A 15,923-nucleotide genomic window follows, 5' to 3' on the forward strand; every position below is an offset into this window, starting at 1 on the left:
TTGATAATAAAATTTGCTTCAAACCTTGAATTCTGGTGCCAAAAGGGCATACCCACAGTTTACTGACCCTGACTTGTACGTCTTCAGAAAATGGGAGGAAACTAGAACATGCAGAGGAAACCAATGCGGTCACGAAGTAGAACAGACAAACTCCTTACGGACAGTGGTGTGATTTAAATCTGAATTACTGGCACTGTAATAGCGTATGTTAACTGCTGTGTAACTGTTATGCTACTGTGCTGCCAGAGCAAGAGATGGGGGCAACAGGACAAATCGACCTGGTGCAAGATAGATGATGCCAGTAGAATCAGAATCAGGTTTAATATCACCGGTATATGCTGTGAAATTTGCTAACTTTCTGGTAACAGTTCAATGCAATACATGATAATATAGAAAATAAATGAATTACAGTAAGTATATATGTATATTAAATAGTTACATTTAAAAATAGTCGTGCAAATACAGAAATTTTAAAAAAGTGAGGTAGTGTTCATGGGTTCAATGTGCATTCAAAAGTCAGATGGCAGAGGGGAAGAAGCTGCTCCTGAATTGCTAAGTGTGTGCCTTTCGGTTTCTGTACCTTCTTGCTGATGGTAACAATGAGAAGAGGGCATGTCTTGGGTGGTGGGGGTCCTTAATAATAGACACCGGCCCTCTGAGGCATGCTCCATGAAGATGTATTGGATACTACGAAGGCTGCCACCCATAATGGAGCTAATTTCACAACTTTCTGTGGCTTCTTTTGATCCTGTGCAGTAGTCCCCCCATACTAGACGGTGATGCAGTTTGCGTGGTGAACTGCATATACCCATCTGGACACGCCCCCAGCTGACTGCTCCTGTGGCTCCTCCCACAGACCCCGGTATAAAGGCGATCAAGGCCTGAGCCCGGCCTCTCAGTCTCCAGGATGTAGTATGGTGGTCACTCACTGCTTGTTCCTTCTTCCAGTCAATAAAAGCCGATATCTCGCCTTTACGTCTCAGAGCGAGTTATTGATGGTGCATCAGAATGTTCTCCATTGTATATCTGTAGAATTTTATGAGTATTTTAGGTGATGAACTAAATCTCCTCGAACTCCTATTGAAATAGCCTCTGTCGTGCCTTCTTTATAGCTGTGTCTGTAAAGTTCATTGATAAAAGCACCTTTATAAGGGTTAACTGTGGAGCTGGTAATGCAAGGAATTAGGCTTTTTGATGAAAGATTATCTGAGATGGGGTCAAAAGTACAAGCTGTCAGAATGGTAGAAGTAGCAACCTTTGCAATGGATATGACACAAGGTTGGAAGCAGAGCTCGATGATGAATAAAATGCCAAATGAATGCCCTAATTTAGTCATATAGTCATAGAGCACAAGAGGGCAGAAACAGATCCTTTGGTCCATCCAGTTCTTGCCAAACTTATTTATTTATTGAGATACCACATGGAATAGGCCCTTCCACCCCTTTGAGCCGTGCTGCCCAGTAACTCCTGATATAACTCTAGCTTAATCATGGGATAATTTACAATGAACAATAAAACTATCAACCGGTATGAAACCTACGAGTTCATGAGGAGAAGGTACAAGCATGTTGCCTGGAATTGGACAGGGAATAAAACAGAATGAAGAAAATGTTTCTGATTTGGACCATGCAGGGAAAATCATTTGTAGAAAATGTTATAGCCAATCGTATCATTAATTTCAGAAAGAGAAGAATCATTGTAGTGCAAATTATTACTTTATTTAGGAATATCCCATTACTGTGGCAACGTATAACCAGAGACTAGTGTAATCAGGGTGGACGAGCAACACCTCATGTTCTGTCTGGGTAGCCTCCAAGCTGATGGCATGAATATCAATTTCTCCTTCCGTTAAAAAAATTCCCACCCCCTCCTTTCTTCTTTTATTCCCCACTTACCTGTTCTCACCTGCCTATCACCTTCCCCTGGTGCCTCTCCTCCTTCCCTTTCATCTATAGTCCACTCTCTTCTCCAATCAGATTTCCCTCCAGCCTTTCATACACACCTGGCTTCACCTTCTAGCTATCCTCCTTCCCTTCCCCCCCATCCTCTTATTCTATTGTCTTCCCCCTTCCTTTCCAGTCCCGAAGAAGGATCTCAACCCTAAACTTTTGACTGTTTATTAATTTCCATGTATGCTGCCTGACCTGCTGAGTTCCTCTAGCATTTTGTGTGTGTTGCTTTGGATTTCCAGCATCCGCAGAATTTCTCCTGTTAGTGACAAATCTATGTAAGGACTTGAGAGGGGAAATTTCAAAATCATAAAAAGATAAAATCAAAAATAAATACAAAGGTTATAAGTGTTAAAATTAAAAATAAAAACATTGGAAACACAGCAGGAGTTCTTTAGTTTTGGCTCCTCTGCCAAAAGGAAGAATACTTCACCGAACACAGTTCAGAAAGTTTCACTATGATGATTGCGATTTTGGAGATTGTACTATGAGTAAAGATTAAAAATGTTGGGACTCATTTGCTGGAGTTTCAAAAAATCCTCAAGAGGCGACCTTATTGAAACATATAAGATGCTTTTTGAAATACATCAATTTCTTCAGGCTGAGCTGCAGTCAGATATAATTACTATTGGAATCATTGATATAAGATGCAGCCTTTAAGCTACTTCTACCGAATGCACTGATATCACAAGCAATTATCAGCAATGGAATCAGAAGGTTCAGCTGCGTAAACAAACAGCACTGCCTCGAAAGAAGAGCAGCTGTGAAGTTACACAGCTGGGAGCCACTTGACAGAAGTGATCTGAAAACCGATCAACATATTATACAAGGCTATGATTGTTTTTATGGTGAGTTTATGTATTTATTCAATATTAGGACAGAGCAAGTGTGACTACATCATGAGACATTTCTGTACAGTTGGCCAAAGGTATTTGAATGTGTCTCATGAGGAAAGATTCAGTGAGCTTAGGCTTTTCCCTTTGTAGCGAAGGAGGATAAAAGTGACTTGGTAGAAGTGTGCAAGAGAAGAGGCATAGATTGAGTGCATAGTAAGAGACTGTTTCCAGGGTGGAACTGGCTAATACGAGATTCAGAATCAGAATCAGGTTTAATATCACTGGCATATGTATTGATCTTTGTTAACTTTACGGCAGCAGCACAATGCAATGTCCATTCAGAATTCAGAGGGCAGAAGGGAAGAGGCTGTTCCTGATTTGCTGAGCATGTGCCTTCAGAGAATGTACCCCTTTCTTGATAGTAGCAATGAGAGAGGGCATGCCCTCTCTGGTGGTGGAGGTCCTAAATGATGGACGCCCTTTTGAGACACCGCTCCTTGAAGATGTCCTGGATACTATGGAGGCTGGTGCCCATGATGGAGCTGATGATGGGATATAAAATTATGGGACAAAATTTAAGGGTGATAGGAGGAAAGTGTAGAGGAGGATGTTTAAGTATTTTTTTATTAAACAGATTTGTGAGTATGTGGAATGGAGTGGTGATAGAGATAGACTTATCAGGGACATTTAAGAGACTCATAGACAGGCACGTATGGATCATAGGGAAAATAAGTGCTCTATCGGAGGGAAGCATTAGATTGATCTTAGGGTTGGTGCAACTTTGTGAGCCGAAAGGCCTGTAACGTCCTATATTCTATATTGAGACCTATGCACAGGGCAAGGGAAGATCCTGATGGCTTTTATTAATGGCCAGTTACATCTATAGCAGTAGGTGCCAAATCCATGTAGACGCTGCAACATATACTCTCTGGCTCTGGTCTCAGAATAAAGGCAAAAAGAGCAAAATACATACAGTATGTGCCACCATATACTACCTTGAGATTCAATTTCATGCCAGCATTTACAGGAAAATAAAGAAATAGAATAGAATTTATGTGAATGTAATCCAATTATGTAAATTGTTTATTTTCATGAACAAGGACCGACAGACAATGTCCAAAAGAAGAAAAAAACACATAAATAGTAAAAACAAACCTCAGTGGAACAGAGGTGAGTGGGCATTTCAAAGCACTTCCTTGTCAATCAGCTTAGAAGCCTGGTATGATGGTTCACTCAACAGCTCACTCAACTGCCTGGGCATTTGTGAAGAGAAGACATACTCCAGTAATTTTCATAGACTGATGGACCTTAGAGCATTCAAAAACAGGATGGATATAGACATATCCTTCCTTTAGTTTTGTTATAATTCTGAATTTTGCCCCTTGACGTCGGCATTTCTTTTTTCAATCCTCTGATTTTACAGCCAGAAAGAATAAAGATAGTATGGAACTTGGGATCTGAGTCAAACCCAAAAGTGATGGGCATCAGGTGTATAATGATACCCAAGACTTCCTCATGAATGTCATCCTTGAATTTGACAGATAACAAATAAAGGCCACGCCAAGATGTCTAGACAGCTATAGGCCAGGTAATAAAGAGAGATGTAAGAGAGTGGTTGAATAATTGGCTTGCTACACAGATATTGTGGTGAATGAAAGGCCAGATGTGTTGCTGTACAACTGAAGAATTGCTGGTATATGCTTACAGCTGCTGGAAGGAGTCATGTGAGGAACAAATCTAACAATCTTAAAGTCAGGCATCAGAAGATTTAGCTGTTGAAATTTGACACTTCCCCTTTTGAGGCTGCACCATAGTCAGAATGATGGTGAACGTTAACACATTTTATAAAGTGTGCAGTTTAGCAAACTATCTCAAAAATTTGTCATGTGTTCATTGATCAAATAATGGTCTTACAGCAAAGGACAGGCCCTTTGGCCCATCTAGTCTGTGCCAAATCATTAATCCACCTAATCTCATTGAACATTGCCCTCTCACTCACTGATCTAAATTTCTCCTAAATGCTAATACTGAAATTGAACCTGCATTGTCCACTTACATTGGCAGCTCATTTCACCTTCTCACCACCCTATTAGTGAAGAAGTTCTCCCTCATGTTCCCCTTAAGCACTTCCCCTTTCACCCTTAATGTTATGTTTTATAACTCCAAAACATAAAACTAACTTAACAGAAAAGACAGAGATTCCGAATGAGAGCCTAGCTTCATTTTTACTTTAAACAACACACTCTTCTAACATGGTAGCATGATAACGTATGCTATTCACGTACTTTGTAGATGTAACCTTAACGGATTATATAAACAACAAAGGATGCTTAATCAAACACCATATTTAGAACAATACTCAAATATTACTGAAGTATTAAAAACACATCTAACACATGACATCTAGTTCTAGTCTCAACCAGCCTCAGTGGAAAAAGCCTGTTTGCATTTACCCTATTTGTACCCCTCATAATTTTGTATATCTATATCAAATCTCACCCCAGTCTTCTACGTTCTAGGGAATAAAGTCCTAACCTATTCAGCCTTTCCCTATAACTCAGGACCTCAAGTCCCAGCAACATCTTTGTAAATATTCTCTGTACTCTTTCAATCTTATTTATATCTTTCCTCTAAATAAAAAAATATATATAGGTCTATACACAAAAACATAAAAGCGAGGATATAATGTTGAGGCTTTATAAAGCGCTGGTGAGCCTCACTTGAAGAATTGTGAACAGTTTGGGGGCCCCTCATCTTAGAAAGGATGTCCTGATGTTTGAGAGGGTTCAAAGGAGGTTCATGAAAATGATTCCAGGATTGAAAGGCTTGTCACCTGATGCACCATCAATAACTCTCGGAGACGGGAGGCGAACGATAGGCTTTATTAGCTGCAAGAGACCACGATTAGCAGCAAGAGACCATCACACAACATCCTGGAGACTGAGGGAGGAGCAGTGCCTCCAATCGCCTTTATACAGGGGTCTGTGAGAGGAGCCACAGGAGCAGTCAGCAGAGGGGTGTGTCCAGACAGTAGTTCACCACATCACCTGAGGAGAGTTTTTAATGGTCTGGGCCTGTATTCACTGGAATTCAGAAGAATGAGGGTGACGTCATTGAAACCTATCGAATATTGAAAGACCTCAATATAATGGATGTGGAGAGTGATAGGGGAGTTTAAGACCAGAAGACATAGGCTCAGAATAGAGGAGCATCATTTTAGAAAGGAGGTGAGGAGGAATTTCTTTAGTCAGAGAGTGGTGAACTTGTGGAAATCATTGCCACAGGTGGCTGTGAAGGACAAGTTATTGGGTATATCATAGGCAGAGGTCGATTTATTCTTAATTAGTCAGGGTATGAAAAGACACAAGTCTGGGTGATCAGAAAAGAAATTAAATGATCATAGAAGAGTTGGATGATCAGCCATGATCATACTGAATGGCAGTGCAGGCTCGAAGGGCCGAAGGGCCTACTCCTGCACCTATTTTCTATGTTTCTAAGATCATACAGAGTGATATGGGTGAAGATTCATCTCTACCAAAGGATGTGTAAAGCGCTTCTTCCTTCCACTAGCCTGCAGGTCACCCTTGGCCAAAGGGCTACCATCCACTTCACCCCCGATCAGGGTCACCTGGATAAGGCAGGAGATTGGGGCTGTGTGTGAAAATGCATCAGCCATCATGGAATAGTGGAGAGTACTCGATGGGCCAGATGGCCTAACTCTGCTCTTAAATCTCATGGTTTTATTTCAAAGAAGCAAACTAAATTTCCGGTGAATTTGGTTTAACTGAAAATAATAACATGTTGCATGGCTGGTTCAGGACTTCAGGATCTGAGTATAACTGAGAGCACAAATGAGAACAAACACAACGTAAAGACAAGAGACTTTGATTAGAGACACAAAATTGCCTCAAAGAGGTGGTTGAGAGGCAGTGTGATTTATGTCCAGGTTAGGAGCTGAGACAGAAATCTATCATAATGCAAGATGGAAGTCTGGGTGATTAAAAAGGAGAAATAAATGATATAAAAGGTCATATAGAGAGATGGGGGTGGAGATATTTCTCTACCAAAGGAGGTGTTAAGCACTCCTTCCCTCCATTAGCCTGCAGGTCACCCTTGGGCAAGGTGTAGCACCTGCTTAGCCCCTGATCAGGGTCATGTGAAGCCGCGGGAGCAGGTTGTGAATGGTCGTATGAGCATCTGGTGCATATCACAAGTGCTGATTATGCGACCATTGACACTGGGCAGACAATCTCTGAAGAGAATTGAAAATGGCTGTGGTCACCCTTCTTGAAAAGACACTGCCCAGAAGAAGGAAGTGGCAAATCAATTCTGTAGAAAGGATTGCCAAGAACAATCATGGTCGAGACCATGATTGCCTGTGTCGTAAAAGACAGCCCAAAATGATGGTAGTGTTACATTTTCCAGTTTGAGATGATATAGTCAAAATGTTTGAACTTGTAATAATCCGTGAATGTTATATCCTAGGTGCCATACAACACAGCAGATAATGATGATGATGAGAAGGTCAGTGCAAACATACTTTCCAGGATCCACTGATAGCAATGATAATTACAAACACAGATTGACACAATAAATACACTGTGAAGACTGGAGATTTCTTAGTGAATAACCTTCTGCTTGAAAGATTTATCTGTTGAGCAAGTGAACCGCACTTCTTTCAACTATTTTTAAAACTAATTTTTACTCAGAACTGACTGATAATGTAGCTTTTGGAGTGTCCATTTTCCGAAAAGACCTTTGTCTTCAGGCTTCTTTTCTCTCGCTGTACAGCCTGTGTTTCCCCTGTCTTAATCCATATTTTTCATTTATTTTGCCTTATTTTCAAGTCTTTGTAAAGTGTACATTTCTCCTTCTATTCCCAGGCTGTTATCACAGCCTAAGGCCATGTCTTATGATAGAAAATGTTACAATACGGCAACTATTTTCTCTAGTTTACAGAAAAGTTTTGTTGTTAATTATTTGCCACAGAATTAGAACTGAACTTGATCTGCTCCTAAATGCTTCTCTTTGCGTGGCCATTCCAATCAAAGCTGATTCAGTCGCTTTCAGCCGTTGATAGAACATACAACATCGAACATTCAGGACAGGACCAGGCCCTTTGGCTCACAATATTGTGATGAACTGATTAAATTAGTCATCAAATGGCTAACTAAATTAAACCCTAACACGAGAAAATCAGCAGATGCTGGAAATCCAAAGCAACTCGCACAAAATGCTGGAGGAACTCATCAGCCCAGGGAGCATCGTTGGATGTGAATGAACAGTCGATGGCTCAGGTCAAGACCCTTCTTCAGGACTGAAAAGGAAGGGGGATCTTGCCAGAATCATTCATTTTACATGCTATGCCTGTGACCACATTGATTTTTCTGGTCACATTTGCAGATGACACAAAGGTTGGTGGTGGTGTGGATAGTGCAGGCAGTGGTCATAGGTTATTTTGGGATATTGATAGGATGCAGACCTGAGCTGAGAAATGACAGTTGGAGTTCAGTCTGGAGAATGATGAAGAGGTACATTTTTGCAGATTAAAACCAAAGAGGGAGTATGAGGTTAATGGCAGGTTTCTTGGCTGTGTGGAGGAACATAGGTATCTTGAGGTCCAAGTCTGTAAATCCCTCAAAGTTGTTGTGCACTTTGCTTGGGTGGGTAGGAAGGCTTTTGGTGTGTTGACTGTCATTAGTCTGGGGATTGAGTTCAATAGTAATGAGGTAAGGTTGCAGCTCTATAAGACTCTGGTTAGACCACACTTAACTGTGTTCAATTCTGGTTACCTTAAAAGAAAGATGTGGAAGCTTTAGAGAAGGTACAGAGGAGATTTACCAGGAAGCTGCCTGAATTGAGAACGTGCCTTATGAGAAAAAGTTGAGTGAGCTTGGGTTTGTCCGTTTGGAGTGAAGGACGATAAGAAGTGACTTGATAGAGGTGTACATAATGATAAGAGGGTTAGATTGAGTGGATAGCTAGTGCTTTTTACTAGGGCAGCAATGGTGAGCACCAAAGGACACACTATTAGGGTGTGCAAATGAGGGGAAATGTCCGATTTCGTTGTTTTCCTAGACAGAGAATGTTGGTGCCTGGAACGCACTGCCAATGGTAGCGGTAGTGTTTCTTACATAAGGGACATTTAAGGGTAGATAGGAGCATGTACTATGATCAGTTTCACAACAATGGCGACAGAGTTAACTAGCCACTGGAAAGAACCATGAGGTGGCTGGAGAGAGTTTATCAGAGGTGTGGGGAAAACTTTTACATGCAATGCTAGTGGGGTAATGGGCTTTTCTGTGAACTGGTACAGTCACAAATAGAAACAAATAGAAGCATATTGATCTGCTGTACAGTACCTTTGGAAAAGCAAATGACCTGGTGCAGGACTTTGAGCAGTAAGAAACATAATCAATAACACATGCACAAACTGAAATGAATCAAGTAAAATATAATTTCCTTCAGGTGGCAATTGAACCTTCCCATTTACTTCAGCGAAGCCGCTGGCACAGGTTGATAGGCAGGCATAATGGAAGATTCCACTGCCAGCTGAAGCCAGGAATTCATAACTACCGTGAAAAAATGTAGATCAATGCAACAGAAGTGCTGATTCCTAGGCAGATGTTCTGCTTCGCTGTGTTTCAGCAGGCTAGTCAAGCAAGGTCATTACCTTATCTCTCCCTAGAGGCCACTCAATGGAGGTCACGGGGTAAGAAATACATAGAGTTTTTTTTCAAAGGTGAAAGCAGAGATCTTATTTACATTTAATGGAGGTTAACTACGATGATCTTATTGCCCCAGCTGCTCTGTTTTCCTTAATTCACTGATGGCCTCTCTTTTTGTTTGACATCACCTTACACCTCGTCCTTCTGATTACTAAATCACCACTGGGGAAAAAATACTTTATTCACTCAGACTCTTCATGAGTTTGAATAGCTCTGTTCAATCTATTAAAATACAATGTTCTCAGGACATCAGTCTGAAGCCAAGTTTAACAATAAAATGCTTCGCTTTCAGACACTTAGAATCATAGAAAAATACAACACAGAAACAGGCCTTTCAGACCATCTAATCCATGCTGAAACCATTTAAATGGCCTACTCCCATCGATCGGCACAGGGACCAGAGTCCTCCGTAACCCTACAATCCATGTACCTATCCATAACATGATTTAAACTTTGAAATTGAGCTTGCATGCACTACTTGTGCTGGCAGCTTATTCCACACTCTCATGACCTTTCGAATGAAGAAGTTTCCCTTCATGTTCCCCTTAAACTTTTCACCAGTTACCCTTAACCCATGACCTCTGGTTGTATTCCCAGCCAACCTCAGTGGAAAAAGCGTGCTTCCATTTTCCCTACCTACGCTCCTCGTAAATTTGTATACCTCTATCAAATCTCCCCTCAATCTTCAAGATTCCAAGGAATAAACTCCGAACCTATCCAATCTTTCCTTATAACTCATGTCCAGCAACATCCTTATAAATTTTCTCTGCATTCTTTCAACCTTATTTACATCTTTCCTGTAGGTCGGTGACCAAAACTGCACACAATACGCCAAGTTAGACCTCAACAACATCTTATATAACTTCAACGTAACATCCCATCTCCTGAACTCAACTTTGATTTATGAAGGCCAATATGCCAAAAGCTTTCTTAATGACCCTCATTGCTTGTGATGTCACTTTCAACAAATTATGTACCTGTATTCCCATTTCCCTTTGTTCTACCACACACCTCAGTGCTCTGCTGTTCATTGTATAAGACCTACCTTGGTTAGTCCCACCAAAGTGTAACACCTTGTACTTGTCTGCATCTTCTATTTTTTAGCCTATTTTTCCAAGTAGTCCAGATCCCACCCCAACCCATTACAGCCTTCCTCATTTTCCAGTACACCCCCAATCTTGGTGTCATCCACACATTAGCTGATCCAATTAACTACATTATCATCCAGATCGTCGATATGGATGGCAAGCAACAATGGACCCAGCAGTGATCCCTGCAACAGTCCACTGGCCACTGGCCTCTAGACAGAGAGGCAACCATCTACCACGACTCCCTGGCTTCTCCCACAAAGTCAATATCTAATCTAATTCACTACCTCATCTCAAATACCGAGAACAATTTACATTGAGACTCAGCCCATTAATAAAGTCACCATTTATAGGCCTTACTTGATTTATTAAGGTTGTTATAGCCGGGGTGGTAATGGGAACAAGCTCCCACTAACGACTAAAAGCGCATGATAGCCTCTGACAACCAAGTCCAGCTCCTGGCCTCCACATCTGGCTTAGAATTGGCAGAACCATTTCTACTGGCAGGAGATGGGCAGATGAAATTCGCCAGTTGGCAGCTCATCTAGGAAAAGGAAAAGTCTGATCTCAAACCTCCACTGCCTTGTGGCTATACCCACTCATGGGGAAGGCATCAGGAGCAAAACCCCAGGAACAAAACCCAGGTCTGGAGACCCTAAGGCAGTCGTCCTACGTTGAATTCAACTCTGACTGGCAACATTTGCAATGCTGTTGGTGTCAAACTGTAGCAGCATTTGCCATACTTTGGGTTTATCAGATGCGTGGAGAGAGGGAGCTTGCTACATGTGCTATAGCTTGCTCTCCATATTTTACTGCCCTGGCTTGCGTATCTAGAAAGTTAGGATGCAACATCCATGGCCAACTCTGACCAATGCAGGCCTCCATGGACATTACTACCTTATTACAATGTGACATAATGAGAGTCACAACTTTTAACAAAGTTGAAACAAAACAGTATTTGCATCCCAGGCATTGATTCCATAACTTTATAGATCAGAATACAATTTATTCTGCAAACAACTTTGAGTAGTTTTGCTAAGTCATTCAAAGTTATACAACTATGAAAGAGCTATTTAGTTTCCTATAATCAATTAAGAATTCTCTTTCAAATAAATTTTAATTATTTCATTGAAGATATGAAGATATTACCAATATTAATCTATAGGTCCTCTCAGGTGAAATAACAACACTTCGTATTCCAGGAGCAAACACGAGGAAATCTGCAGATGCTGGAAATTCAAACAACACACACAAAATGCTGGTGGAACACAGCAGGCCAGGCAGCATCTATAAGGAGAAGCACTGTCAAAGTTTCGGGCCGAGACCCTTCGTCAGGACTAACTGAAAGGAAAGATACTAAGAGATTTGAAAGTAGTGGGGGGAGGGGGAAATGTGAAATGATAGGAGAAGACCGGAGGGGGTGGGATGAAGCTAAGAGATGGAAAGGTGATTGGCGAAAGTGATACAAAGCTGGAGAAGGGAAAGGATCATGGGACTGGAAGCCTCTGGAGAAAGAAAGGGGGAGGGGAGCACTAGAGGGAGATGGAGAACAGGCAAACAACTAAATATGTCAGGGATGGGGTAAGAAGGGGAGGAGGGGCATTAACGGAAGTTAGAGAAGTCAATGTTCATGCCACCAGGCTGGAGGCTACCCAGCCGGTATATAAGGTGTTGTTCCTTCAACAGGAGTGTGGCTTCATCTTGACAGTAGAGGAGGCCATTGATAGACATATCAGAATGGGAATGGGACATGGAATTAAAATTTGTGGCCATTGGGAGATCCTGCTTTCGCTGGCGGACCGAACGTAGGTGTTCAGCAAAACGGTCTCCCAGTCTGTGTCGGGTCTCAGCAATGTATAAAAGGCCACACCGGGACTTCATATTCCATCTGGGTAGCCTCCAATGTGAATAGCATGAACATCAATTTATCTAACTTTCGATAATTTTTCTTTGAGAGTTTGGTGATGGTCAGAATCAACTCCTTCCTAAAAAAGAACTTGGACCTCTGCAATTTGCCTATCATAATAGGTCCACAGTGGATGCAACTGCACTTTGCCTTGGATCATCTGGACAATAATAATATCAATGTCAGACTGCTGTTTATTAACTATAGCCATTCAACACAATCATACCCTCAGTTCTCATCAACTAACTCCAAAACCTGGGCCTCTGTACTTTCTTCTGCAATTGGATCCTTGACTTCCTCAGCAGAAGACCAGAGAGTGTGCAGTTCAGAAATAGTGTCTCCTTCTTATTGACAATCAACACTGATGTATTGCAAGGGTGTGTGCTTAGCCCACTGCTCTACACTCTACACCCATGATTGTGTAGAGAGACACAGCTCAAATGTCATCTATAAATTTGCTGATGACACAACTATTTTTGGCAGAATTTCAAATGGTGACAAGGAAATGTACAGAAGTAAGATAGATCAACTGGTTCAGTTGATTTACAGCAACAACCTTGTCTTCAACAGCAGTAAGACCAAAGAATTGACTTTGGACTTCAGGAAGCAGAAGTCGAGGGAACACACACCAATCCTCATCGAGAGATCAGAAGTGGAAAGTGAAGTAATTTTAAGTTCCTGGGTGTCAACATCTCTGAGGATTTATCCTGGTCCCAACATATTGATGCAGTTACAAAGAAGGCACCACAGCAGTTATATTTCATTAGGAATTTTTGGAAACTTTAGAATGTCACCAATGGCTGTGCAATGGAGAGGATTCTAACTGGTTGCATTACCATCTGGTATGGAGGGGCCACTGCACAGAATCAGAAAAAGCTGTAGAAGATTGTAAACTTAGCAAACTCCATCATGGAAACTAGCCTCCCCAGCACTGATAGCAGCTTCAAAAGGCGGCATCCATTGTGAAGGGCCCCCATCATCCAGGACACGCAATCTTCCCATTGCTACCATCAAGAAGAAGTTACAGGAGCCAGAAGATATACTGAATGTCTTGGAAGCAGTTTCTTCCCCTCTGATATCAGATTTATGAATGGACAACAAACCCATGAACCCAGTATTTATTCGTCTCTTTTTGCTGTAAAATTTGCTTTTTATTCTTTCTTACTCATCTTCTAATATTTTTATCTGTGTTAATATGTTTCTGCCTTTGCACAAAGCTAGTGATCCAATCATCAACATTAAGTGCCATGTTGTATGACATAGGCAAACATGTTTTTTTATGAGCATGAATGCTCTTGGCAAATTTTTCACAGTGTGGTTTGCCATTGCCTTCTCTTGGGCAGTGTCTTTACAAGATGGGTGACCCCAGGCATTATCGATGCTCAAGCAAGAGAAAATCTGCAGATGCTGGAAATCAAAGTATATACATGAAATGCTGGAGAAACTCAGCAGACCAGGCAGCTTCTAGGGAAAAGAATGATAATCGATATTTTGGGCCAAGACCCTTCATCAATCCTGATGAAGAGTCTCAGCCTCCAACGTTGATTATTTTCTATTTTCCATAGATGCTGCCTGGCCTGCTGAGTTCAACTGTCAATACTCTTCAGAGATTGCCTGCCTGGCGTCATTGGTCACATCACCTGGACTTGTGATACGCACCAGCTGCTCATACGACCATTCACCACCTGCTCTCCATGGCTTCCGATGACCCTGATCAGGTGGATAAGCAGGTGCTACACCTTGCCTAAGGGTGACCTGCAGGTTAGTGGATGGAAGGAGCACCTTACACTGCGTTTGGTAGAGACGTATCTCAATTCTGTCAGCCAAAGCGATCCTATAGAAGAAGCAAGCAGGATTCAGATAAATGGTTTTATCCCACCTCTTATTATGTATCTTTAGTATTTACAGTACTATGCAAAAGTCCAAGGTGTGCTTATATATATAGTTAAGGAGCATTAGACTGTACTGTACCTATCAACATGGAGTGGAGATAGTGTTTGTCTACCTGGCATGATCAAAGGATGTTGGGATTGGCAAGAGTGGAGCGCTATGAGAGGGGCATGGAACAGATGGCAGAGGAGGAGTGCCAGGTGAGGGGTCGGCACGGGTGCAGACACACCCAGCCCAGGGACATGAGGCGAGGGCATTTGATTTCAAACAATTGGTTTATTGATCATTTCAGGATGTCTCTCTGGTGCTTCCTGCTCCCTTCAACCAAGTGAGAAAGTGCAAAGGAGATTTACCAGGACGCTGCCTGGGATTAGAGAGCATGTCTTGTGAGGAAAGGTTGAGGTTGTGAGAAAAGCTTTTCTCTCTGAAACTAAAGAGGATGCGAGGTGACTTGATAGAGATGGACAAAATGACAAGAAGCTCAGATCGAATGGTCAGTCAGAGATATTTTCTCAGGGCAGAGATGGCTCATATGAGGAAGCATAATTTTAAGGTGATTGTAGGGAATCAGAAGTGGGTTTTTACATAGAGAATGATGGGGGTGTGGAATGCATCGCCAGGGACAGTGGTAGAGACAGATACATTTGGGTCATTTAAGAAATCTTAGTTGGGCACATGTATAATAAGGTTCACGTAGGAGGGAAGGATTAGATTGATCTTAGAGTAGGTTTAAAGGTCTGCACAGCATCGTGGGCTGAAGGTCTGTACTGTGCTGTAATATTATTTGTTCAAGTTTCCAATAAAACAATGAAACATTTATTTATATGCTAATCATAAAATACAGGTCAGAGAAGCCATCTTGAAACTGAACAACTTGGTCAGATCGCATGAAGAACCATCAGTCTTTTGTTAACGACACAAAAGACATTGTAAAGAAGAGAGTCATGAATGATCACAAAGGTCAGAACGAGATAAAAAGGAAAGATTAAGAAAATTTGGATATTCAGGCACTGAGAGGACACCTTGTACTGTATATAAATATGCAAGGTAGTTAACATCATGAAAAATGAAATTCAGGAAATTAAAATAACTTGCTTAATTGAGAAAAGCTGGTAGAAAGATATTTGTGAAGTCATTATCATGGAATTAAACTCCACATGGAACACCAATTGTTTCAAATTACTCAGGCATTGCAGAACCAACAGACTGCAGTCATGCTCAGGGTAAGCAGGGTGGAGTTGGAGATGAGATTTCCTATAGCGAGAGAGTCTATGACCAGAGCTTGATAAATTCTTGATTAGTCAGGGCATGAAGGGATGTGGGGAGAAGGCAGGAGATTGGGGCTGAAAGATAAATGAATCAACCATCAATAAATGGCGGAGCAGACTCAGTTCACCAAATCATAGAACAGAGAAATCTACAGCACATTACAGGCCCTTCCGCCCACAATGTTGTGCCAACCATGTAACCTACTCTAGAAACTGCCTAGAATTACCCTACAGCATAGCCCTCTATTTTTCTAAGTT

The 15,923-nt window shown here is 41.5% G+C and overlaps 1 protein-coding gene across 1 annotated transcript in view; it reads right to left on the reverse strand.

Moving 5' to 3' along the window:
• csmd3b (CUB and Sushi multiple domains 3b) overlaps positions 1-15,923 on the reverse strand; it is a 2,186,187-nt gene that overhangs the window by 603,588 nt on the left and 1,566,676 nt on the right. The window lies entirely within an intron of this gene.

The sequence above is a fragment of the Hypanus sabinus genome, chromosome 1 (assembly GCF_030144855.1).
Source record: "Hypanus sabinus isolate sHypSab1 chromosome 1, sHypSab1.hap1, whole genome shotgun sequence".
Lineage (NCBI taxonomy): Eukaryota > Metazoa > Chordata > Chondrichthyes > Myliobatiformes > Dasyatidae > Hypanus > Hypanus sabinus.